At 42.1% G+C, this 27,068-nt stretch overlaps 1 pseudogene; it reads right to left on the bottom strand.

Annotated features, from left to right (window-relative positions):
* Window positions 1-382: 382 nt before the first annotated feature.
* On the bottom strand, window positions 383-25,731 carry LOC118996070 (cytochrome P450 4A11-like; annotated as a pseudogene).
* Window positions 25,732-27,068: the final 1,337 nt, after the last annotated feature.

The raw sequence follows: 27,068 nt of genomic DNA, 5'->3' as shown, positions 1-27,068 counted from the left end.
TTGCATTTGTCACAGAGGAATTATGCACACATTACATCGAATACAGAGTATTTTCAACTAGGTGTGAGAATGCAGAGAAAATTGCCCCCAGAGTGTTACAACTTGGAGCTGGGACTGGAGAATGGGCGTTAGAAACATAGAAGATGAGTGGCCTCAAACACAATTGCTGTAGCATCATCAAACCATGGATTCTAAATGCGATAGGATGCTAGACTGGAGAATGATATCAGCTTGGGATTCCATTCATGTGAGATGTCAGAATTGAGATGGACCCCATTGAGGTAAATGTACTGATGTGATTCACTCTCTATGATTAAGAAAGGAGGACTGGTGTTGGGGTCCAACTGTGTGACAGGCATTTTATATTCCTAGTATAAACTACAAAGTAAGTTTACACTTAGTAATGAAGAAACAAGACCAGAGAGGTCAGGACTACCCTAGGACATCTGGACCTCATTTGCGAGTGTTTTTGCAGGGTACCCAGGTTAGTGAGTGTGGGGAAGTTCAGACCTCTGGGTAAGGAGCGTCCATCAGGGAAGGTGACTGGCTTGCTGAGCTCTCTTGCAATAACTGGTACAGGCGGATAGAGTCGCAGTGCCTCCTTGATGCACATGGTGGTATAGGGCATCTGATCCAGCTGATCCCTGAAATGAAGGCAGCCCACTCTGAGGGCAGGCAGGACCCAGGCACACCTGCGCATCTTGTCTAGGTGAGTGAGTAGGGCTCTCCCATCTCCTGAGTGCTCACCTGGTGATGGAGATGCCATCTCCCAGGAGGCTCTGAATCACCTTGCGGCACCTGTTCTGATGCTCAGGGTGTACAGCCAGAGAATAGAGGATCTAGGAGATGGCACTGGCTGTGGTGTCATGGCCCTCGAACATGAATGTGTCCACCTCGGCACGGAGGTCCTTATCAGGCAAGCAGCTCCCATTCTCCATCTGGGAAAGGCACAGTGAGAGTGCAGGGTTAGTTTCTTCTTCTGCTTCTCTGGTTGAAGTCTCTGGCCCCTCCCACACACACTCACCCTGACAAAGAGGAGGATGTCCAGGAAGTCCAAGTGCTTCTGTCTCCAGACCACCTCCATCTCTCCCTCCTCTTGCAGATATTCCACCCTCAAGTTGATCACTTGCTCTATCCCAGAACAGTGGGCCCCAGGTAAAGCTCAGTTCAGGGCTTTGAGTGTGCAGAAAGAGCAGCTAACACAAGACCCGCCTGCCCCCAGCCTTGTTCCATTCGGGGTCCCATGAATCAGAATGACTGTGGGAGCGAGGTACACATCAGGAGGGAGAGCTCCATCACCACCAGATTGGAAGTCAGACCTCTGCTCAACAGGACACCCATGGAGTAGGGTCTGCTTGAATGCCACTTGCAGGGGGTGACATTACCAGGATGGTGACAAGGTCAATCCCAGCACAAGCCCTGGCACCCTAACACTTTGGTTCCCAAGCCATGAACCAGGAGAGTACCCGGTGTGGGTGTGTTACATCTCCTGAAGAGCACCAGTGGGTTCTTTCTGAGGGTCAGGGCCAGTCCCTTTGGCATGTGCCTGATGAGGGACAGGAGCAGCCCAGGAGGTGGATCCAACCTGTGTGCTGATGGGCAAGCTGGCAGGCCCTGTGGTTGCAGCGGCCCTCAGGAGTCAGCCCATAGATGATGTCATTCTGTTAGAAGAAAGTCCTCACACGAGGAAAAAAGAGGTTTTTCAATCCCCAATGGTCTGGAGGTAGGACAGGCAGTTCCTAAGGGAGATGATACAGAAAAGACTAGGGTATTGAGAGGCCTGTGTCCTTGGGGATCTAGGTGGGAGTTTCTGCAAACAATGGGGACATGTAGCACTTAGGCATTCTCTGCTTCTGTCTTCTGGCCCTTGGGACGCTAGGTCCTCTACAAGTGATGTGAACAAGGAGAGAAGATAGTGGAGAGTTAGGTGGGAGCAGAGTCCACTTCCCCCTGTGCACAGATGGAAAACCTAGCTGATCTTCTGAGGAACAAACTGAACAGCCAATGGTATCCTAGCAGAAAGGAAGATCGGAGGCTGATGTGTAGAGGACATTCAAAAACCAGATTCTAAAGAGAGTGCTTTGGGAAATAAGGTTTCTGGTACCAGCACGGGGAACAAGGCAAATGAAGCTCCAGGCCTGGTGTGGAGCAGCTCCAGTCAATGGCTCCCTCCCCTGCCAAACAAAGTTTGAGCAGCACCAGGATAGACCTGGATGCTTGAAGTCACTAGGGGGAATAGGGTCGAAATGGCAAGCACACAAGAGCAGTGTGCACCCACTGAAACTGTGCATGGCGGCAGGGGAGAGATGGTCTGTGATGGCCCCTGACCCAGATAGTCCCCAGTTTGGTTGGAGAATTGGACTGAGTGGGAGGCCAGTTGTCTGTTTAGAGGGGCAGAGGTGAATAGAAGAAATTTTTCCAAAAGAAAAAGAAAAGAAGAGGTAGTCAGTGGCTGCTTGGGGAATTGTCTCAAAGCAGTCTCCCCCACATCCCCTGGCTGTAACCCTGTGGCCTCTGCAGCCTCGCCCGTGGCCCCCACCTCTGCTGTCTGGATTCGGACTATGTTCCTACTCCCCAGCTGCAGTGGCGAAGGGCACCCAATTGTGCCTGTGAACCCAGTGGTGCACCAGTAAACCAGCCACCCCCCACACTCTTGCAGTTGCCACCTTAGCAGTGGAGGCTGGCTTGCACCCAACATCACCATCAGGTGACTGTTCCCGCTGGAGCAGCAGAGGCCAGAACCTCACTCTCGCATTGCAGGAATGAGCGAGTCTGACCTTGCTGCCCAGAGGCACCTTGTGCCCCACCCCATCCCCTGTACCAGCATCCTCAATGGCAGCCATGGCCACAGCCTCCACCCTGCAGAACCAACTGGCTGTACGAGGAAGATGGAGACACCTCTGTAGAGGGGAGCAGCAGGGCTCAAGGAGTCAGCTATTCCCAGAGAGACTTAACCCAGTGTGGGGGCTGAAGTACCCTGAAGAGTTTCTGAGAGCCCCTAGCACTTAGACAGCAAAGAGTGAGAAGGTGGTGTGTGAGTTGCCCCTAACTGGTGCACTTCAAGGACAGCACAATTGGTGGACTGAAGGCAGGCTCAGAGGGGGAACTGGGGGCCCCGGTAGTGAAGTGAGGAACTGGGCTTTAGGGTGGAGAATTGGAAAGAGTGTAGCTCAGGCCAGGCCCCCATCCTTGCAAAACCACAGAAAGAGAGAAAAGGGAAACCAATACCCCTTCAGCCTGATGCAGTCAGGAAGACAAGCAGAACTGGCTTGGCTTGTTTAGAGCCAGCAGGAGGCTTTAAAAAAAGTTCATTCTTCCTTTTTTTTTTCTTTCTTTTTCAAAATCCTTCCTTCCTTCCTTCCTTCCTTCCTTCCTTCCTTCCTTCCTTCCTCCTTCCTTCTTTCCTTTCTTTTTTTTTATTCTGACAAGTGAGACAATAAAACCTGGAGCAGTGAAAGAACCAGAGTTAGACTGAAAGAGGGGACATCTGAACGCCTGAGACAGTGAGACAAATTTGACTTTGCTACTCAGAGAAGTTACAAGAAGTTGATTGTATATTTGTCTTATTATTTTTTCTTATATGTACATCTTTTATTTTATTACTATTTTTTAATATCTCTTTTTTCTATTTAGTTTTCTGCACTTGGTCTTTTTAATTTCATGGTTTGACTGGTCTGCCTTGTTCACTCTTTCATAGTGTATTTTTAATTTTCTGTATTTTGCTTTGCTTGTGTTCCAATAGTACACTAATCTAGGTCTTGTACTTCCTATTTTTGCTATTCAGATCACATAGATTCTGTCATATGGTTGTTGCTCCATTACTATTTTAAATAACTGCTGTTCCATTCAATTCTAGATACTACACAACACCCCTCCTGGATCTTAGCCCACTTCACAGTTTCCTGAACTCTATTACTGTAGTGGTTAACTCTATTCTCTCACACACTACACCTGTTTTCTATCTTTACTCTCCCTTTACCTCATAATCTGACCTCCCACAAGCTCAATGAATTCTAAATCCAACTCACAAATCTCCCCTCACCCACTAACAAGAGTCTTATCTTTTTGTATCCCTTCTAAAACGTGGCTAATTGGGGGAAATTTCATGATTAACACTATACATATACAAAGCATCTCCTATCTCTTCTCTATACGTTGGGACTTTCAATACCGTAGAATACACTCCTACTGTCTTAAACCGTTTTGCTTTCCCTGTCCAAGTGATCACAAAAAAGAGTAGGTTGGAGATTTGAACACCAGGGTACCTGCTGGAAGAGGAAACACACCAACAAAGGAACTGCCAACAGATAACAATGAAAGAAAGTGAAGGAGGGAGGAGAAGACACACTGACCTCAACCCAGGATCTCTCTGGAAGTACAACTAAATGGGGGAGAAATTCCCCAAAACAAACAACTGAACAAGAGCAAGAGAGAGGCCTCAAAACCTCATACACACAGAAGAACCAGTTTCAACACAACCTGTCCACACCTGCACAACAGAATACAAGATGTGGTGGATGGAGTGATCCTCAGTTCACCACTTGGAGGGAAGGACCCACCAACAACAATCAATATGCAAAGATATACAGAAAGCCAAGATAAACAACAGCTCAAGACCAGCAAGCTGAGCAGATCAAGGAGACTGCACCACTGAAACTCACAGTTCTTCTACCAGAGAAGTTCACACCACAAACCTAAGGACTCAGAGCATATCAATTTAAGAAGGAGAGGCTAAAAGAAGAGTCCCACAAGCAATGGGAAGACAAACAATCCCCAAATAAAAGGAAAGGAGGAAGCCTCGGAAAGAATGTGAAATGAAATAGAGGCAACTCAACTATCAGATATTGACCTCAAATTTATTGTTATCTGGAAGCTCAAGAAGCTCACAGAGAATTATCCAAAACCACAGGGAAACTACAATAAGCTCATTGAAAACTATAGCAACATGAAAAAGGAAATAGAAACTATCAACAAGGACCAAGAGGAAATGAAGAATACAATTTCTAAACTGAAGAACACAGTAGAAGGAATCTAAAGCATGTTCAGTGAGCAGAGGATTGCATCAGTGAGTTGGAGGAAAAGGTAGAAAGAAAAAAAGCACCCAGAAAAAGCAAGAAAAGGAAAAGAGAGGCAGAAAGAATGAGAAGGGGTGTAGGGAAATGTAAGAGAACATGAAAAATAACAATATCCCTATCATAGGGATACCAGAAAAAGAAGAAGAAAAGCAAAGGGTAGAAAACCTGTTTGAAAAAGTAATGCTGGAAAACTTCCCTGATTTGTTGAGAGAAAAAGTCACACAAATCCAGGAAACACACAGATCCCAGTCCAGATGAACCCAAACACACCCAATTCAAGACACATCATAATTCAAATGGCAAAATCTCAAGACAAAGAGAGAATCTTAACAGCAGCAAGGGAGAAACAGGAAGGAACATACAAAGGAGCCACAATAAGACTAGCAACTGACTTCTCAATAGAAACCTCCAAGTCAGAAGAAAAATGGCAAGAAATATTCCAAGTGATAAAAACTAAGGGCCTGCAACCGAGGCTACTCTTTCCAGCAAGGCTCTCAATTAAAATGGAAGGACAAATAAGGAGTTTCCCAAAAAAAAGAAGCCTCAACGACTATACCTCCTCCAAACCAGCTCTGCAAGAGATGCTACAAAGTCTGCTTGAAGACCAGGGAGAAAAACAGTGACAGAAAGAGGAACACAGCTATGAAAAATGGCAATGAGTAAGTACGCATCAATAACAACCTTAAACAAAATAGATTAAATGCCCCAATCAAAAGACATGGCATAGCTGAATGGATAAGTAATTATGACCCCACACATATGCTTTCTACAAGAGACCCACCTCAGAACATAGGACATGCATAGACTGACGTGAAGGGCTGGAAACAAATATTCCAAGCAAAAAGATAGAGAAAAAAAGCTGGGGTAGCAATACTCATATCAGACAAAATAGACTTCAAAATAGAGCTATAAAAAGACCCTGAAGATCACTTCATAATACTCAGGGGAACAATCCACCAAGAAGACATAAACATTGTAAATATGTATGCACCCAGCATAGTAGCACCCAAATATATGAAGAAAATCTTAGAGGACTTCAAGAAAGATATTGACAGCAACACAATTACAGTAGGAGATTTTAACACCCCACTTTCAAAAATGGACAGATATTCCAACCAAATATCAACAAAGATATTGTTTCACTGAACAATGCCCTAGATGAAATGGACCTAACTGATAGGTATATAGAGAGAGTCTTCCTACCAAAGAAGCTAAATACACATTCTTTTCAAATACTCATGGATTATTTTCTAAGATAGACACAGGATAGGACACAAAACAAGTCTCCATAAATTCAAGAAGATTGAAATCATATCAAGGATATTCTCCAAACATAAGGGAATGAAACTAGAAGCCAACCTCAAGGGGAAAAACCCAAAACACTCAAACTCATGGACATATAATAGCATGCTTTGAAACAATGAATGGGTGAAGGATGAGATTCAGGAAGAAATCAAAAATTTCTGGAATCAAATGAAAATGAACTCATGACAACCCAAACCTTATGGGAAACAGTGAAGGCAGGCCTGAGAGAAAAGTTCATAGCAATACAGCCCTACCCAAAAAGGACTGAAGCATTTCAAACAAACGACCTAACACAATGCATACAAGAACTCAAGGAGCAACAACAAAGACAGGCCAGAGCAGGAAGAAGGAGGGAAATAACCAAGATTGGAGCAAAATTAAATCACATAGAGAGTAAAAGCACAATTCTAAGGATCAATAAATCCAGGAGTTGGTTTTTTTGGAAGATAAACAAATTTAACAAGCCATTAAACACACTCATCAAGAAAAAAAGGGAGGACCCAAATAAACATACTTAGAAATGAAAGAGGAAAGTTTACAACTGATACCACAGAAATAGTTTCGATTGTAAGAAATTAATATGAAGAACTACATGCCAAGAAATTTAAAACCTAGGTGAAATGGACAATTTTCTGGAAAAATAAAGTCTTCCAAAACCGAATGAAGAAGAAGCAGAAAGCCTGGACAGGACAATCACAGTTGATGAAATTAAAGCAGTAATCAAACAGCTTCCAACACAGAAAAGTCCTGGACAGGACGGGTTCACAGGAGAAATTTACAAAGCATTTAGGAAAGAAGTAATCCCTATCCTTCACAGATTATTCCAAAAAATTCAGGAAGATGGAACACTTTCAAACTCTTTTTATGAAGCCAGCATCATCCTAATCCCCAAACCAGAGAAAGACACAACAAAGAAAGAAAACTTCAGGTAAATATTCTTGTGAACATAGACACTAAAAACCTCAACAACATATTGTCAAACTGCATCCAGGAATATGTTATAAGGACCATATGCCATGATCAAGTGAGATGCATCCCAGGGATGCAAGGATGGCTCAATATTCGCAAACCAATAAATGTAATACATCACACAAACGAAATGAAAGGCAAAAATCACATGATCATATCAATAGATGTGGAAAAGTACTTGACAAATTACAGCACCTACCTATTTATGTTAAAAGTACTTAGCAAAGTGGGAATAGAGAGAGCATTCCTCAGTATAATAAAGGCCTTATATGAGAGACCTACACCCAACATCAAACTCAATGGGCAAAAACTTAGAGCTTCTCCGCTAAGATCAGGAAGAAGACAAGGATGCCCGCTTTCACCAATTTTATTCAACATAGTATTGGAGGTCCTAGCCAGAGCAATCTAACAACAAAGAGAAATGAAAGGCATCCGAATTGGAAAAGAGGAAGGGAAACTCTCCTTGTTTGCAAAAGACATCATAATGTACATAGAAAATCTTATAGACTCCACCCAAGAACCTACTCAACCTAATGAGTGAATATGGCATAATAGCGGGATACAAAGTCAATATTCAGAAATCAAAGGTGTTTCTGTACACCAACAATGCAATATCAGAAACAGCAACCGGGGAAAAAAATCCCATTTGATATAGAAACATCAAAAATAAAGTACCTAAGAATAAACCTAACCAAGGAGGTAAAAGACCTGTACTCAGAAAACTATACAACACTGAAGAACAAAATTTAGGAAGACACAAAGAAATGGAGGCATGTACCATGCTCATGGACTAGAAGAATTAACATCATCAAAATGCCCATAGTAACCAAAGTGATTTATGGATTCAATGCAATTCCTATTAAATTGCCAATGTCATATTTCACAGATATAGAACAAACATTTCAGAAATTTATATGGAACCACAAATGACCTTGAATGGCTGCAGCAATTTTGAGAAAGAAGAGCAAAGTAGGAGGGATCACAATACTTGGCACCAAAGTATAGTCCAAGGCCACTGTCATCAAAACAGCCAGGTACTGGCATAAGAACAGACACATAGACCAATGGAACAGAACAGAGAGCCCAAAAATGAACCCAAGTCTCTATGGTCAATTGATATTTCACATGGGGGAAGAGGGATAAAATAGAGTCAAAATATCCTCCTCAGCAAATGGTGTTGGGAGATCTGGAGAGATACCTGCACAAAAATAAAACTCAATCACCAATTCACACCATATGCAAAAATAAATTCAAGGTGAATAAAAGACGAAAACCTTGGCAGGAAAATCTCAGACATTTGATGCAGCAACATCTTCACTGATATGTCCCTGAAAGCAAGGAACATGAAGAAAAGAATAAACAAATGGGACCTTATCAAATTAAAAAGCTTCTGTATGGCTAGAAAATATTAAAAGAGAACCAACTACATGGGAAAACAAACAAGGGTTTGATCTCCANCTCAAGAGGCTCACAGAGAATTATCAAAAACTATAGGCAAACTACAATGAACTCACTGAAAACCATGGCAACATGAAAAAGAGAATAGATAATATCAACAAGGACCAAGAAGAAATGAAGAATACAATTTCTAAACTGAAGAAAACAGTAGAAAAAATCTAAAGCAGGCTCAGTGAGGCAGAGGATTGCATCAGTGAGCTGGAGGATAAGGTAGAAAAAAAGCACCCAGAAAAAGCAAGAAAAGGAAAAGATGGTTTCTCAGAAAGAATGAGGAGAGGTTAAGGGAAATGTAAGAGAACATGAAAAATAATAATATCCGTATCATAGGGATACCAGAAGGAGAAGAAGAAAAGCAAAGGATAGAAAACCTGTTTGAAAAAATAATGCTGGAAAACTTCCCTGATTTGTTGAGAGAAAAAGTCCCACAAACCCAGGAAACACAGAGATTCCCAGTCAAGATGAAACCAAAAGGGCCCAGTTCAAGACACATCATAATTCAAATGGCAAAATCTCAAGACAAAGAGAGAATCTTAACAGCAGCAAGGGAGAAACAGGAAGGAACATACAAAGGAGCCACAATAAGACTAGCAACTGACTTCTCAATAGAAACCTCCAAGTCAGAAGAAAAATGGCAAGAAATATTCAAAGTAATGAAAACTAAGGGCCTGCAACCGAGACTACTCTTTCCAGCAAGGCTCTCAATTAAAATGGAAGGACAAATAAGGAGTTTCCCAAAAAAAAGAAGCCTCAACGACTATACCTCCTCCAAACCATATCTGCAAGAGATGCTACAAAGTCTGCTTGAAGACCAGGGAGAAAAACAGTGACAGAAAGAGGAACACAGCTATGAAAAATGGCAATGAGTAAGTACGCATCAATAACAACCTTAAACAAAATAGATTAAATGCCCCAATCAAAAGACATGGCATAGCTGAATGGATAAGTAATTATGACCCCACACATATGCTTTCCACAAGAGACCCACCTCAGAACATAGGACATGCATAGACTGACGTGAAGGGCTGGAAACAAATATTCCAAGCAAAAAGATAGAGAAAAAAAGCTGGGGTAACAATACTCATATCAGGCAAAATAGACTTCAAAATAGAGCTATAAAAAGACCCTGAAGATCACTTCATAATACTCAGGGGAACAATCCACCAAGAAGACATAAACATTGTAAATATGTATGCACCCAACATAGGAGCACCCAAATATATGAAGAAAATCTTAGAGGACTTCAAGAAAGATATTGACAGCAACACAATTATAGTAGGAGATTTTAACACCCCACTTTCAAAAATGGACAGATATTCCAACCAAATATCAACAAAGATATTGTTTCACTGAACAATGCCCTAGATGAAATGGACCTAACTGATAGGTATATAGAGAGAGCTTTTCCTCCCAAGGAAGCCGAATACACATTCTTTTCAAATGCTCATGGATTATTTTCTAAGATAGACAACATGATAGGACACAAAACAAGCCTCCACAAATTCAAGAAAATTGAAATCATATCAAGGATTTTCTCTAAACACAAGGGAATGAAACTAGAAGCCAACCTCAAGGGGAAAAACCCAAAACACTCAAACTCATGGACATAGAATAGCATGCCTTTAAACAATGAATGGGTCAAGGATGAGATTCAGGAAGAAATCAAAAAGTTTCTGGAATCAAATGAAAATGAACTAATGACAACCCAAACCTTATGGGAAACAGTGAAGGCAGGCCTGAGAGAAAAGTTCATAGCAATACAGCCCTACCCAAAAAACACTGAAACAGTTCAAACAAACGACTTAACACAATGCATACAAGAATTCAAGGAGCAACAACAAAGCCAGGCCAGAGCAAGAAGACGGAGGGAAATAAACAAGATTGGAGCAAAATTAAATCACAGAGTAAAAGCACAATTCTAAGGATCAATGAATTCAGGAGTTGTTTTTTTAGAAGATAAACAAAATTGACAAGCCATTAAACACACTCATCAAGAAAAAAAAAGGAGGACCCAAATAAACATACTTAGAAATGAAAGAGGAAAGTTTACAACTGATACCACAGAAATACTTTCGATTGTAAGAAATTAATATGAAGAACTATATGACAAGAAATTTAAAACCTAGTTGAAATGGACAAATTTCTGGAAAAATGAAGTCTTCCAAAACTGAATGAAGAAGAAGAAGAAGGCCTGGACAGGACAATCACAGTTGATGAAATTAAAGCAGTAATCAAAAAGCTTCCAACACAGAAAAGTCCTGGACAGGACGGTTTCACAGGAGAAATTTACAAAGCATTTAGGAAAGAAGTAACCCCTATCCTTCACAGATTATTCCAAAAAATTCAGGAAGATGGAACACTTTCAAACTCTTTTTATGAAGCCAGCATCATCCTAATCCCCAAACCAGAGAAAGTCACAACAAAGAAAGAAAACTTCAGGTAAATATTCTTGTGAACATAGACACTAAAAACCTCAACAACATATTGGCAAACTGCATCCAGGAATATGTTATAAGGACCATATGCCATGATCCAGTGAGATGCATCCCAGGGATGCAAGGATGGCTCAATATTCGCAAACCAATAAATGTAATACATCACACAAACGAAATGAAAGGCAAAAATCACATGATCATATCAATAGATGTGGAAAAGTACTTGACAAATTACAGCACCTACGTATTTATGTTAAAAGTACTTAGCAAAGTGGGAATAGAGAGAGCATTCCTCAGTATAATAAAGACCTTATATGAGAGACCTACAGGCAACATCAAACTCAATGGGCAAAAACTTAGAGCTTCCCCACTAAGACCAGGAAGAAAAGGATGCCCACTTTCACCACTTTTATTCAACAAAGTGTTGGAAGTCCTAGCCAGAGCAATCTAACAACAAAGAGAAATGAAAGGCATCCGAATTGGAAAAGAGGAAGGGAAACTCTCCTTGTTTGCAAAAGACATCATAATGTACATAGAAAATCTTATAGACTCCACCCAAGAACCTACTCAACCTAATGAGTGAATATGGCATAATAGCGGGATACAAAGTCAATATTCAGAAATCAAAGGTGTTTCTGTACACCAACAATTCAATATCAGAAACAGCAACCAGGAAAAACATCCCATTTGATAGAGCAGCGACAAAAATAAATTACCTGAAAATAAACCTAACCAAGGAGGTAAAAGACCTGTACTCAGAAAACTATACAACACTGAAGAACAAAATTTAGGAAGACACAAAGAAATGGAGGCATGTACCATGCTCATGGACTAGAAAAATTAACATCATCAAAATGTCCATAGTAACCAAAGTGATTTATGGATTCAATGCAATTCCTATTAAATTGCCAATGACATGTTTCACAGATATAGAACAAACATTTCAGAAATTTATATGGAACCACAAATTTCCTTGAATGGCTGCAACAATTTTGAGAAAGAAGAGCAAAGTAGGAGGGATCACAATACCTGGCACCAAAGTATAGTCCAAGGCCACTGTCATCAAAACAGCCAGGTACTGGCATAAGAACAGACACATAGACCAATGGAACAGAACAGAGAGCCCAGAAATGAACCCAAGTCTCTATGGTCAATTGATATTTGACAAGGGGGAAGAAGCATAAAATGGAGTAAAAATATCCTCTTCAACAAATGGTGTTGGGAGATCTGGACAGATACCTGCAGAAAAATAAAAAACAATCACCAATTCACACCATATGCAAAAATAAATTCAAGGTGGATAAAAGACGAAAACCTTGGCAGGAAAATCTCAGACATTTGATGCAGCAACATCTTCACTGATATGTCCCTTAAAGCAAGGAACATGAAGAAAAGAATAAACAAATGGGACCTCATCAAATTAAAAAGCTTCTGTAGGGCTAGAAAATATTAAAAGAGAACCAACTACATGGGAAAACAAACAAGGGTTTGATCTCCAAAATATATAAAGAACTCACACGACTCCCTTCAGGAAGGCAAAAAACCCAATTAAAAATGGGCAAAAGACTTGAACAGACACTTCTCCAAGATGGACATACAGAGGGCCCAGAGACATATAAAAAGATGCTCAGCATTACTAGCCATCAGAGAGATGCAAATTAAAACCATAATGAGATACCACTTCACACAGGTCAGAGTGGCCATCATCAACAAATCAACAGACAAGTTCTGGAGATGATGAGGGGAAAAGGGAATCCTAGTGCACTCCGGATGGGAATGCAGACTGGTACAATCTGTTTTTCAACTACTGTGAAAACCAGTATGGAATTTCTTCAGAAAACTAAAAACAGAACTGTCTTTTGACTCAGCAATTCAACTGCTGGGTTTATAGCTGAAGAATGCTCAAACACCAATCCAAAAGAACCTATGCACCCTAAAAATTCATAGCAGCACAATTTACAATAGCCAAGTGCTAGAAGCAACATAAGTGCTTATCAGTAAATGAATGGATCGAAAAACCATGGTATATTTACACAATAGAATATTATTCAGCAGAAAGAAATATGGAGCTCTTACCATTTGCAGCAGCATGAAAGAACTGGAGAGCATTATGCTAAGTGAAATAAGCCAGGCGGTGAGGGATAAAGACTATATGATCTCAACTTTAATGGGAACATTATCAACAAAAGAGTAAAACAAGCAAAATATAACCAGAGACATTTAAATTAAGAGCCATATGACAGTATTGAAAGGGGAGGGGGAGGGGCTAGTGGGGGAAACGGTTTCAGGAACTAGTATAAAGGACACACAGACAAAACCAAAGGGGAGGGTGGAAGCAAGGGAGGGAGTTAGTTGGATTTGGACGGGGTGATGGGGAGTGGTGGGGGAAAAATGCAGACAATTGTAATTGAATGACAATAATATAATAAAAAAACAAAGAAGTGATATGAACCAACAGGAATGATACTGTGCCAGGTATCAGGGGTCTGTGGGTGAGTCAAGCTTTGGTCTGGACTGTAATTTGTCCATGGTCAGTAGCTCCTGACAGATTCTTGCTTGTTGAGTTGGTGAGCCTCGTTCTTGCCTAAACTGGCTCTACACTGAGTCCATATTAGTTGATAGAAACAAAAACCCTGCAGCTGCAGGATCATCACAGACCTGTCTGTCTGGATGCTGCCTTGCTGTCTGAAGGGGCACTTCATGATGGTGTCCAGGGTCATCAAGGAGACGTGTTCAAAGATCTCCAAATGGGAGTATTGGCTGATGAGCTCCTCCCATTTGTCCTGTAGTGTGAGGGGGACATTGACCCAAGTCTACTGCTCCAGAGGGCCTCAGACGACAAAGCTAGTTTGTCTCTGTCTCTCTAGACACCTCTTTGGTATCCCTCACTTTCCAGAACAGAGGCATTATAGCACATTTAGACTCTAAAGCAAATGATGATAAAGTTCGAGCTATATTCTCACAACCTTTGATTATATGATTAAAGACATTTTTGCATAATGGCTTGAAATATTTTTGGAATGTAGAAATAAGTTATGATAATCACCTTTAAGCAGACCAGAGAACATTGTTTCTCAGGGGACAAAGAGGGAATTTTGTGTGGAGGTAAGCTAGAACCAAGGGACACCTGGTGGCCTTTATTTCTAAGTAGCAAATATGTCAATGCAAGAGGACATCTAAGTGACCAGTACTAGCACTCCTAAGGAAGGGACACTGGGAACTTTAATTCTTTCATTCATCAAATGAGCATAACTGTTGAGATCAGAGACCAGGTAACAGGTGATGCGATGGCAAGACCTGGCTCTGTGAGTGAGGATATAATCTCCATTCCCTTCCACACAGTGACTCAATTTCACATTGCAGCCTGTGCTCCGAGCTAGCATCCATCTGAAGGTCCTCCTGGGATGGCCTTCCTGTCACTGAAGCTGTCACTGCTCAGGTGTGCTAGTGGCGGTTTGTCTTATTGTGAAGAGGAAGGACTGTTCCTCTAGCCCACTGTGCTGAAGAGGTCGAGGTGATAGGTGAGTCGGCCTGTTCCTTCCATGGCCCTCCTTTCCCTTGGCAATGGCCAAATTCATGTGGATTCAAGCTGGTGCCTCCTGTCCCATCCACTTTGGGAAGCTCTGTCACATGGTAAGTTCTGACTGGCTGAGTTATTCTGGTTGGCTCTATCTGATGGATATCCCAAGGCTCCATATATCCTAGATTGGACCAGTACAGTTGTGTCATGAGTGAGTGTGTGCAGATGAGAGAGGGATGGACTTACCAGCATCACTCGGACACAGTAGGCCATGATCCCCAGGTAGGGCTTCAGGATGTCATAGTGGAAGCCTGGGGTCAGCATCCGCCAGTGCTGGAATCAGGTTTGTCCATTCAACAGGAGCAAACCATACCCTGGCCACAGATAGTGTGTAGGTGTGGGGAGATGGAATCAGAAGGATGACTGGGGACATTGTGGAAGGAACCAGAGATGTCAGAAAAAGGTACATCATAGTCAAAGGAAGGAAAGGCCAGTGTACTTCAGGACTGTGTATTTCCCAAAGTGGAAGGTACATGGGATATTTCTATGATAGCTGTGAGTTAAAGGGTGAGATAGAGTAGGGGAGCTGGTAATAGAAGTTTGTAAGTAAATGTCACTGTGAAAACATTGGAAAGCACTGAGAAGTGATAAGAAAAAGCTAAATTTCACAGGGCCTCTCTCCATGACCTGGAAGCAGTGAGGTTTTATTAGAAGAGAAATAAGGCTTGATTCAGAGATGAGGGTAGTGATCTGCTGCTGGGTACCTGTTGTTCTCTGAGTCAAAGAGATATCTCTTGGTAAGGCAGGTGGACCCAACAGTAATGCTTAGACATACTTACCAATCCACGGAGCCAGGAATCTGTACACATCATGATCCTTCAGGTCTGAAAGGTAATAAAAAGGCATTAGAGGAAACTGGAGGGGTTCAAACAAGGCATAGAACCCTCAGAAGGCAGCTGTGGTCCACACCATGGGCTGTCTTCTCTTCGTGAGATTATCAGCTGGCATTTTGCCTCAGGTTTGTCTACCCATCTCCATGCCTTCCATCTCCATATCTCTCTGTCCTAGTAGTTGCTGTGAGCTCAGGAAGGCCTGCTCAGTGTTCCAGCAGCAGAATGTTCACAGGATTAGGATGGTCACTCAGCCAGAAACATGGGCACTATATTCAGTGCCACAGAAATCACAGCAGTCTATCATCTTCCTGCAGTTTCTGGGAGCTTCACATCTCCAGGACAGGCAACAATTAGAAGTGTGAAAGCAAAGTCAGTGTTGATAGAAATTTTCCTTCAGATCTTGAAAATTTATATACCCGATCATCGCAATCTGATTAAAGGAGAAAGAAAGAAACAGAAGGGGAAAAGTATAGAATTAAGAAAGGAAGAAAGGACAGAAGGAAACAACAACAACAAAAATATAGAACATAGAAGGGACATTGGCCCAGCATGCTGTTTAAGCATTCAGTTAGAGCAGATATGGTTGACCTTAAGCTCGCTTGTGGTCTGGGAGAGTGGTTGGTAGAGGTTTCAGAGAATTCTGGCAGAACTGAACTCTCCAGTGGAATTTCACAAGACAGAGGGAAGAGCTGCTCCAGGCACAATTCAGGTTTCACTCTCACCTGATCTTCCTAGGATCACCTTCATGTAGTCAGGGTCATAAACCAGGAATGTGACCTGGCTTCCCCACATCCAGCGAGGACAGGAACATAGAAATGTCTCTACCCTTTTTAGAATCTGTGGTAACTCCTGGTCATTCTGGAACTATAAGCAAGGGAAAGACAAGTCAACAAAACATTTCTCTTTAGGTCTAGTGCTTGGAGTGGTGGTGAAGGGTAAAACAGCTAGAGGGACAAAATTCTGAATCTATTTGCTGTGATTAAGAGCTTGGAACTGGCTCTAATGAACCAGGCTGTGATGTGGATTCTTGCTCTTTTTCAAGAATTGATCTAAGGTCAGATTCGGGATTTTTTTCTTTATATTTTTTTCATTTTTTTAAATTTAATTCTTGTTCAAGTATAGTTTTCTGTCTTATATTTCCAGCCCTGCCTGCCGCCTGCCCAGTGCTCCCCACCTCCCTATCCTTTCTGCCCCCGACCCTAAGTTACTGTCCATGTGTCCTTTATACTTGTTCATGTGAGTCCATCCCCTTTTCCCCTATGATTCTCTTCCCTCTCCCCTCTGGACCTTTTCTGCCTGTTCCATATTTGAGTGTCATTGGTCATATTTTGCTTGCTTGTTTGTTTTGTTGTTTAGATTCCTGTTAACAGTGATATCATATGGTATTTGTCTTTCACCGCCTGGCTTAATTCGCTCAGCATAATGCTTTCCAGTTCCATCCATGATGTTGCAAAGGGTAGGAGTTCCTTCTTCCTTTCTGCAGCATAGAATTCCATTGTGTAAATGTACCATAGCTTTTTGATCCAGTCATTTACCGATGGCCATCTAGGTTGCTTCCAACACTTGGCTATCATGAATTGTGCTGCTATGAAAATCGGGGTGCATAGATTCTTTTGGATTGGTGTTTCAGGGTTCCTAGGATATATTTCTAATAGTTGAATTGCTCGGTCAAAAGGCACATTCATTTTTAGATTTTTTAGAAAATTCCATACTGTTTTCCATAGTGATTGTACCAGTCTGCAATCCCACCAAGAGTGAACTAGGGTCCCCTTTTCCCCGCAACCTCTCCAGCACTTGTTTGTTACTTTGTTTATGATAGCCATTCTGATTGGTGTAAAGTGGTATCTCATTGTGATTTTAATTTGCATCTCTCTGATAGAAAGCGATATTGAGCACCTTTTCATGTGTCTCTGGATCCTCTGTATGTCCTCCTTGGAGAAATGTCTGTTCAAGTCCTTTCCCCATTTTTTAATTGGGTTGCTTGTCTTCTTTGAGTGGAGTCGAGTGAGTTCTTTGTATATTTTGGAGATTAAACCTTTATCTGAGGTATCATTGTCAAATATGTTTTCCCAAGCTGTTGCTTCTCTTTTTATTTTGTTACTGTTTTCCTTAGCCATGCAGAAGCTTTTAATTTTGATGAGATCCCATTTGTTTATTCTTTCCTTTATGTCCCTTGCTCTAGGGGACATATCAGTAAAAATCTTGCTGCGTGGAATATCTGAGATTTTCCTGCCAGTGTTCTCCTCTAGGGCTTTAATGATTTCACGGCGTATATTTAAGTCTCTTATCCACCTTGAGTTTATTTTGGTGTATGGTGTAAATTGGTGCTGGAGTTTCATTTTTTTGCTTGTAGCTGTCCAGTTATCCCAACACCATTTGTTGAAAAGGCTGTCTTTACTCCACTTTATGTTATTGCCCCCTTTGTTGAATATTAATTGATTGTAGAGAGTTGGGTTTATTTCTGGGCTCTCTGTTCTATTCCCGTGGTCTATTTGCCTGTTTTTATGCCAGTACCAGGCTGTTTTAACTACAGTGGCCTTGTACTACAGTTTGATATCAGGCATGGTGATGCCTCCTACTTTGTGCTTCTTTCTCAATATTGTGCTGCTATTCGGAATATTTTATCGTTCCATATAAATTATTGAAGTGTTTGTTCTATGTCTGGGAAATATGCCATTGATACTTTAATAGGTATTGCATTGAATCTGTAAATTGCTTTGGGTAGCATAGGCATTTTAATGATGTCAATTCTTCCAATCCATTATCACGGCATATGTTTCCATTTACTTGTGTCTTCCTTGATTTCTTTCTTCAGTATTGTGTAGTTTTCTGCATACAGGTCTTTTACCTCCTTGGTTAGGTTTATTCCTAGATATTTTATTTTTGTTTTTACTATATCAAATGGGATTTTTTTCTGGATTTCTGCTTCTGCTGCTTCATTGTTGGTATACAAAATTGTCTTTGATTTCTGGATATTGACTTTGTATCCTGCTGTTTTGCCAAATTCATTTATTACTTTGAGCAGTTTTTTGGTAGAGACCATAGGATTTTCCATGTACACTATCATGTCATCTGCAAACAATGACAGTTTTGTTTCCTCCTTTCCGATTTGGATGCCTTTTATTTCCTTTTCTTGTCTGATTGCTGTGGCTCCAACTTCTAATACTATATTGAATAGAAGTGGTGAAAGTGGACAACCTTGTCTTGTTCCTGATCTTAGTGGAAAACCTTTTAGTTTTTGCCCATTGAGTATGATATTGGCTGTAGGTCTTCCATATAGGGCCTTAATTATATTGAGGAATGTTCCCTCTATTCCCATTTTTCTGAGTACCTTTATCATAAATGGGTGTTCTACCTTATCAAAGGCTTTTTCTGCATCTATTGATATGATCATGTGGTTTTTGTCTTTACTTTTGTGTATGTGGTGTATTACATTTATTGATGTGCGAATATTTAACCATGCTTGCATCCCTGGGATGAATCCCACTTGGTCGTGGTGTATGATCTTTTTGATGTATTGTTGGATGCAATTTGCCAATATTTTATTGAGGATTTTAGTGTCTATGTTCATCAGCGATATTGGCCTGAAGTTTTCATTCTTTGTTGTCTCTCTATCTGGCTTTGGAATTAGGATGATGCTGGCTTCATAAAAAGAGTTGCCAAGTTTTCAAACCTTTTGGATTTTTTGGAATAGTCTGTGAAGAATAGGGGTTAGCTCTTTGTTAAAAGCTTTGTAGGATTCTCCTGTGATACCATCTGGTCCAGGGGTTTTGTGTGATGGGAGTTTTTTGATTACTTCTTCAATTTTATTTGCTGTTATTGACCTGTTCAGGTTTTCTGCTTCTTTTTCATTGAATTTTCGAAGATTATGTTTTTCTAGAAATATGTCCATTTCACCTAGGTTTTCAAATTTCTTGGCATACAGTTCTGCATAGTAATTTCTTACAATCCTTTGTATTTCTGTAGTATCAGTTGAAAAAATCTCTCCTTTTTTATTTCTGATTGTGTTTATTTTGGTCCTTTCTCGTCTTGATGAGCCCATTTAAAGGTTTGTCTATTTTGTTTATCTTTTCAAAAAAACCAACCCCTGGATTCATTGATCCTTATAATTGTGCTTTTAGTCTCTATGTCATTTAATTCTACTCTGGTCTTGCTTATTTCCTTCCTTCTACTTGCTCTGGGCTGTCTTTGTTGTTGTTCCTCGAGTACTTGCAGCTGTCGGGTTAGGTTGTTTGTTTGAAATGTTTCTATGTTCTTTAGGTAAGCCTGTATTGCTATGAACTTCCCTGTCAGGACTGCCTTCATCGTGTCCCATAAGTTTTGAGTTGTTGTGAGTTCATTTCCATTTGTTTCCAAAAGCTTTTTTATTTCTCCCCTAATGTCAGTCTTGACCCATTCGTTGTTTAATGTCATACCATTCCGTCTCCATGCTTTTGTGTGTTTTCTTTTTTTTTTCCTGTGGGGTTGGTTTCCAATTTCAGTCCCTTTTGATCAGAGAAAATGTTTGGTATGATTTCTATTTTCCTGAATTTGTTGAGACTCTTTTTCTGCCCTATCATGTGGTCTATCTTTGAAAATGTTCCATGTGCATTTGAAAAGAATGTGTATTTAGCTTCTTTGGGATGGAGGGCTCTATATATATCAATTAGGTCCATTTCATCTAGGGTGTCATTTAATGCTGCAATATCCTTGTTGATATTTCGTTTGGAAGATTTGTCCATTTTTGACAGTGGGGTGTTATAATCCCCTATTATAATTGTGTTGCTGTCAATATCTTTCTTGAGGACCTCTAGGATTTTCTTTATACATTTGGGAGCTCCTATGTTGGGTGCATATATATTTACGATGTTAATGTCTTCTTGGTGGATTCTTCCCTTGAGTGTTATGAAGTGAACTTCTGGGTCTCTCTTTATGGCCCTTTTTTTGAAGCTTATTTTGTCTGATATGAGAGTTGCTACCCTGGCATTTTTCACTTCTTCATTTGCTTGGAAAATTTGTTTTCATCCTTTCACTGTTAGTCTGTGGTGGACTTTTGTCCTGAGGTGGGTCTCTTGTAGGCAGCATATGTGTGGGTCATGCTTTCTTATCCATTCAGATATTCTGTGTCTTTTAATTGGTGCAATTAATCCGTTTATGTTTAAGGTTATTATTTATTGGTACTTATTCATTGCCATTTGTGTACCTGCGTTCCTCTCTGTCTCTCTCTTTTCCTTCCTTTCCTTAAAGCAGCCCTTTTAGTAATTCCTGTACAGCTGGTTTGGTGGAAGCATTTTCTTTTAGACTTCTTTTGTCTTGGAATCTCTTTATTTGGCCTTCCGTCTTGATTGAGAGCCTTGCTGGGTAAAGTAGCCTTGGCTGTAGACCTCTGTTTTTCATTACTTGGAATATTTCTTGCCACTCTCTTCTTACTTAGAATATTTCCATTGAGAAGTCAGTAGCCTGCCTTATTGTGACCCCCTTGTATGTTACTTCCTTTTTCTCCCTTGCTGCCTTTAGGATTCTCTCTTTGTCTTGGAGTTTTGCTATTTTAATAATGACATGTCTTGCAGTAGGCCTCTTTGGGTTCCACCTGCTTGGGACTCTCTGCAATTCCTCAGTTCGTTTGACATTATCTCTCTTCAAATTACGAAAATTTTCTGTTATTACTTTTTCAAGTAGGTTTTCTATCCCTTGTTGTTCTTCTTCTCCTTCTGGTATTCCTATTGTTTGGATATTATTACGTTTCATATTGTCTTGCATTTCTCTTAAATTCTCCTCATGTTTTCTGATTCTCTTTTCCATTATTTGGTCCATCTGGGAGATTCTTTCTACCCTGTCTTCAAGCTCGCTTATGTGCTCTTCCGCCTCATTGACCCTACTCTTCGTACCTTCTAGTGTGTTCTTCAGTTCAGAAATGGTAGTCTTCATTTCCCCTTGGCCTTTGCTGATGCTTTCTATTTCCTTTTTTATGCTGGTATAGTTTGCGGAGAGTTCATTGTAGCTCCCCCGTAGTTTCTGGTAGCTCGTTGTAAGCTCTTTGAATTTCCTGATAACCAGTGCTTTGAATTCAATATCTGATAGTTGCCTTGCCTCTATTTCATCTAACATTCTTTCTGAGACTTCCCCCTTTTCTTTCATTTGGGGATTGCTTATTTGTCTTCTCATTGTTTGTGTTGCTCTTCTTGTTGGCCTCAGCTTCCCAAATAGATCTGTTCTGGTTCGCTGGGTTTATGGTGTGAACTTCTATGGTAGGATGCCTGTGAAATTCAGTGGTGCAGTCTCCTACAGGTATCTTGGTGTTCTCTGCTTCTGCCTATTCCTCTTGTTGGTTTACAGCTGGTCAAACCTTTTCTTCTGGTCTCACTAGCTGCAGCAGCCTGAGGGGCTATTAGTGTGGCCTTTCTCTCATCTCGATGAACTCAGCTGGTCTCGCCAGTGCCCTCCCAAGATCCAGACTGGTGCCGCTCTCCCATGCCGCATTGAGACCAGGTTTTTCCGCAGGCTTCCCAGCCTTGGCCTGGTGTGAGTGCGCGAGGTCCCAGCCAGGCTTTCCTGGTCTTGCAGGCTTGGGCTTTGACTTTTCCCAGTGCTGTGGCTGAACACACAGGGAAACTCACAATTCTTCTAAGCTGGCAGCCACAGCCTGACTCCCAGTGTCTCTTAGTCTGTGCCCAGCTGGGTAGGGAGGGAGCTGGCGACTGGCATTCTTCCAGGGGCCCTGTCAGTAGCCCGAAGCTCCCTGAGACTGTGAGAGCACTGGCTCAAGTCCTGAGCTACCAGGAATGCATGGTGACTCTCAGTTTCCCAAGCAGGCAACAATACCCTGACTCCACAGGTTATCAGAGCTCTCTGGTTTGCTTCCCAATGCCCACTTCTCTTTCTGCCACTACAGACAAACTGATCTCTCCTGGTGTTTTCCAATCTGTGCCCTGCTGGTTAGGGAGGGTGCCGGTGACTAGTTCTCTCCCAGGGTTGTTGTTGCCCCCACTTGGCTCTCAAAGACCGGGGCGACCCGGCCAGGGCCCTGCCGTGTCCCCGTGAAGGACCTGTAGCCTTTGCGCTACTCCCTCATACCTTTTTGATCTGATGTTCACTGCTGTCCTCAACCTCAGGTCATTCAATGTCCATTACACTTTCTGGAGTCCTCACTTCCTATATGCTGGGTCCCTGTTTAGTATCCGCTGCACTCCTCTGTCGATTAGCCCGTTTTTTCTACAGGGAGTGGAGGAAAGCGAAATCCTTTGTCCTACTTCGCTGCCATCTTCTTCAGTCCAGATTCTGGCTTCTGATTCAGCCCTCACTCAGAACTGCCTTTAGACACTTACACACAGCACGTGTTTGATAAACATTCAGTTACGGACTGAATGGTGCACATGCCTCTCTCCAGACTTATGTTTGTGTTACTTGTTGAATTTTGTCCCTTTCAAATTCATATTTGAAAGGATTAATTCCTAGTACCTCAGAATGTGACTTTCTTTCAAGATACGACTTTTTAGTAGTAATTAAGTTAAAGTGAGGTCATTAGAGTGAACCCTGATCCACTATAAATGTGTTTATGAAGAAGGGGAAGCACAGAGAGGGGAACTGTCACTCACAGAGAAAAGATGATATGAAGAGACATGTGGAGAAGATTGTGGTTTACTAGCCAAAGAGAGAGCCCTTGAGCACATGGTTCCTTCACAGTCTTGAGAAGGTGCCAACCTTACAAACATCTTGATTTTGAACTTCTAGTCTCCAGAACTGTAAGACACTCAATTTTGCTCTTTCACCACCCTATTTGTTAAGGGATGATTGCGTGATGATCAGGGCATACCCGTGAGTGTGGGCAGATTAGTACATTCTCCTGTTTCACTGAAACCTGTAGGCAAATACCCAGTGTCCTTCTGGCCCCCACATTTCAGCCACTTCGCACAGGTGGTGCTGCCCTTTAGTTGTCCTTATCTGGCTCATGTTAGGAGCTACAGCCACTAATCAGCTTTTCCAAAGGGATATACAAAGAGTGTAGATGGACAGGTTATGGTTTGGCCACACAAGCAATAGTGAGATGTGGGCTCTGCTGGCATGGCAGGTATGCATGTGTTGGTGGGAGGACACGGAAAGAAACGGGGCAGTTTGGGTTGTTTGATTCCCAGAGACATTAATTTTCTTTTCTATGGTCCCTATTAGATTCTATTTAAAGCACAGGTTTGTACCTTCAACATGGTTTTCCTTCTTAGGCATTAAAATTATTTTAAATTCATACAAATAGAGAGTGTGTAATTGAGGCCCTTGATCTGTGCCATGCATACTACCAACATTTTAATAACTCGTTTGTGTGCTATAAGTATCATTATCATCCACAAGTTACAGATTAGGAGTGGTAGAGGAGGCATTTGAAGTATGTGGTAGAGCTGGAATATGAATCTAGGTGTCTCGGCAACAGGGCCCATATGTTAACTTCCCACCTTGTCAGACATCATCTAGTGTGAAAGATTAGCTTCAGTGTGGATGGAACATCTGGCACTCTATTCATGACTTAGCCAATTACAGAGGTGTTGAATATATGAAAATCTCAGGCAGTATTATAAAAGCAAGGAAAATGTGGCTGCATGAAATGCATTTGTTATATAAATATATAAATACTCTGTTTCTGTATCTATATGTCATTTAAGACCCTCATTGTCACGGGACTGTCACAGGAGGGAAGTGGAGTGGTGCCCTCTATTAAATCCTACCACAGAAAGGTGAGAACTGCATCCACACACGTAACAATTTCTCCAAATCAACAAACAATCTGGAAGTGTTTAGTACCTTATTTGCAAGAACAAACTGGGCTTTGGCTATCTCTCTGTGGTTGACATGGAGAGTTCCGATTTTTGGCTTCGCTCTGCTGATAATCACTTGTCCTCTTTTTCTTGTCATGCTTGTTCAATCCACAAACCCTAGGTTAGTGTCCCACCATGCTGGCCCCTCACATTGCTCTGCACACTTCCCCCAGGGACTAGGGCAAAGAGAGCTGGCTGGGTAGCCATGTCTGTCACCCAACCTGCAAGCTGCTTCTTTCCTGTTAGTCCCTGAGTCAAGCATCCCTTTGTGTCAGGCACTGTGCTGGGTCTGAGGGTTCATAAAGAGGTATGATGTCCTTATCCAAAAGGAACTCACAGGGCAGGGGTTTGGGGAATGAGAGCTGAGAGGGAAAAAGATTCTTCTTACTGGTGCAACTCACATGCCAGTACTCCTTACCTTGGACCATTCTGGAAGCCTTCCTGCTCATATGTGCCAGTAACTTATCAGGGTTTTAGCACTGCCATTACCAGTCTGAGAAATCTCAGAGTCGCAGGCCAAACAAGCTGGTGGGTCTCCTACTCCTGATCTTACCCACAGCCTCCCTGTGGGTGAACCTCTCTTCCTGTAACCTGACAGCTTCTTTAAATTCCTGTCAATTGTCTCCACAGACTGTGATCCCCCACAGGCAGGGATCCATGAGACTCATGTTTATGTCCCAGGAAGCTTAGGGCCTGACAGAGGGGATGGAAATGAGTGGACACAGGCAGGGAAGCACCTGGAAGTTCTGTTCTGTGATGCTGTAGCAGAGAGACTAAGGAACAGTCATTGTCCTCAAAGTGCTGCCCTGCCAAAATAGCCTGAGGTTCTATCTAAGGAAGAGGGATTTGACAGACTGAGCACAGCAGCACATGGGATGAGGAGTCATTACCTGAGGGGTAAACTGGGTTTTGCCCCCATGACCACATGTTCCTCATATAAGAAGAAGAGGGCAGACTTGTCCCACAGACTTGCTGACCATTACTGTGCTTGGCAATCCCCTGCCCTTCTTGCCTTCCCACTCCCCTGTCCCGCTTGCTTTTACCTCCTGCTGGTGCCCAAACAGCCAGTGGGAAGGAGGGTACGGGAACTCCTGGAGGGCTTTGAGTAGCCACTGACTGCGCAGGTAGGGCTGGGCTTCCTTGAGCAGCAGCAGAAACAGACCGAGTAAGGAGGCCACCTGAAGGAGCCCAGAAATGCTGCCCAGGTCTCTGGTGAGGCTCAGCACAGACACACTCATGGTGCCGTGGCTTCTGGATGGCTGACTGTCTCTGAGCACATCAGGCCAGTCTGGAAGTATTGTCCCTGCCACCTGTGGGGAGGTGGAGGGTGAAGGGTGACGGCAGAGCTTAGAGGCACAAGAGTGGACTAAATGTTTTGCCTTCACCTTGGGGAATAGGAAGAAAAGCTTTTTTTGCTGACAGTGACAATAATTTCATACATTTCAACTTTCCACTCATCACTTTCCTAAAAAATGTGCAATGAGCACCTATCATGTGCCAGCCAGCTGGGGGTCATGACACAGCTGTGGGCAAAACACACATGAATCTTTACTTAGAGAAATTACAGTTGGTTCACCAAATGTTCTAGGTGTGGTTATTTCATTATTATTTTTATTCCAGAGATACAAAGTAGTTACAGATGAGGAAAGTGGTCATTGAGAGTTTGGGTTGGGGTTAGGATCCTTCTCAGTTGTCTCCAAAACTGCCTGCCTACCTACATCAGTAGTTTTCCCCATACTTGTTTAGTCCACCTTTCAGTTATGATGCAATGTGAATGTGCTGATTAGTCTTCTCCTCAGCAGGTTCATCCCCAGGTCTGTCCCACTCCATATGAAGTCAGCAACTGATTCTCACTCAGACTCAGTTTCTCCTTTTGTAGGTGGAAAAATAATCTTTTCCCCAAGAATGTCATAGGAATGCTCATTCATTCATTCATTCATGCAGTCAGTCACTTGATAGATATTTCTTAGAGTATGCATCTAGTACCTAAGATCAGAAAACAGTACAATAAAACATGATAAGGCATTTTCTGGAGGAATGAACAGTAGGGTAGGTCTACCCAGAGGAGGAGAAAAGTAAAGGAAGAGAATGGAGTCTTCAGGAATGAATAGGAGTTCGTGATGTGGAGAGCACAGGAGAGCAAGATGGGCACTGAAACCGTCATGGAGATCATCTACACAAGAGAAAGGTGTGGGGAAGTTAATGTGTTTCCCTCACTTGTCTTACAATTCCCTCCCGCAACATCAAATCCAAGGCCCATAATCTGGGTGGTAAAACAAAATACATTTGGAAAAATTCCTTGGCAGCCAGCCTTCCAAGGTGCCCCATTTCCTCCTGACCTGCTCCTTCACCTGTCTACACTCTTACTCTCCAAAACCCTCCTTCCCTGCCCTACTTCGACACAGGTGATCCCTCACACAACACGAGTTGTTCACTTTCTCCCCTACATTCTTGGCTCCTGTCCAGACCGAAACCAGACCATGTCACCTTTGACACTCATTCCTCCCAACCTACACCCAGTTCTGTGGTCATTTTCCACCTTTCTGTCTCTAGCCCCAGGCACCCTTGGACCCTGACTCTCCTTTACTTGGCTTAGCATCAGCTTTTCACCATCAGCATGAGAGACAGTAGTG

This window comes from Sturnira hondurensis, unplaced genomic scaffold, assembly GCF_014824575.4.
Source record: "Sturnira hondurensis isolate 20B ecotype Veracruz unplaced genomic scaffold, ASM1482457v3 Scaffold0010768, whole genome shotgun sequence".
NCBI classification, from domain to species: domain Eukaryota; kingdom Metazoa; phylum Chordata; class Mammalia; order Chiroptera; family Phyllostomidae; genus Sturnira; species Sturnira hondurensis.
Note: the sequence above shows the minus strand (reverse complement) of the source record. Positions and strands in the feature narration are given on the sequence as shown.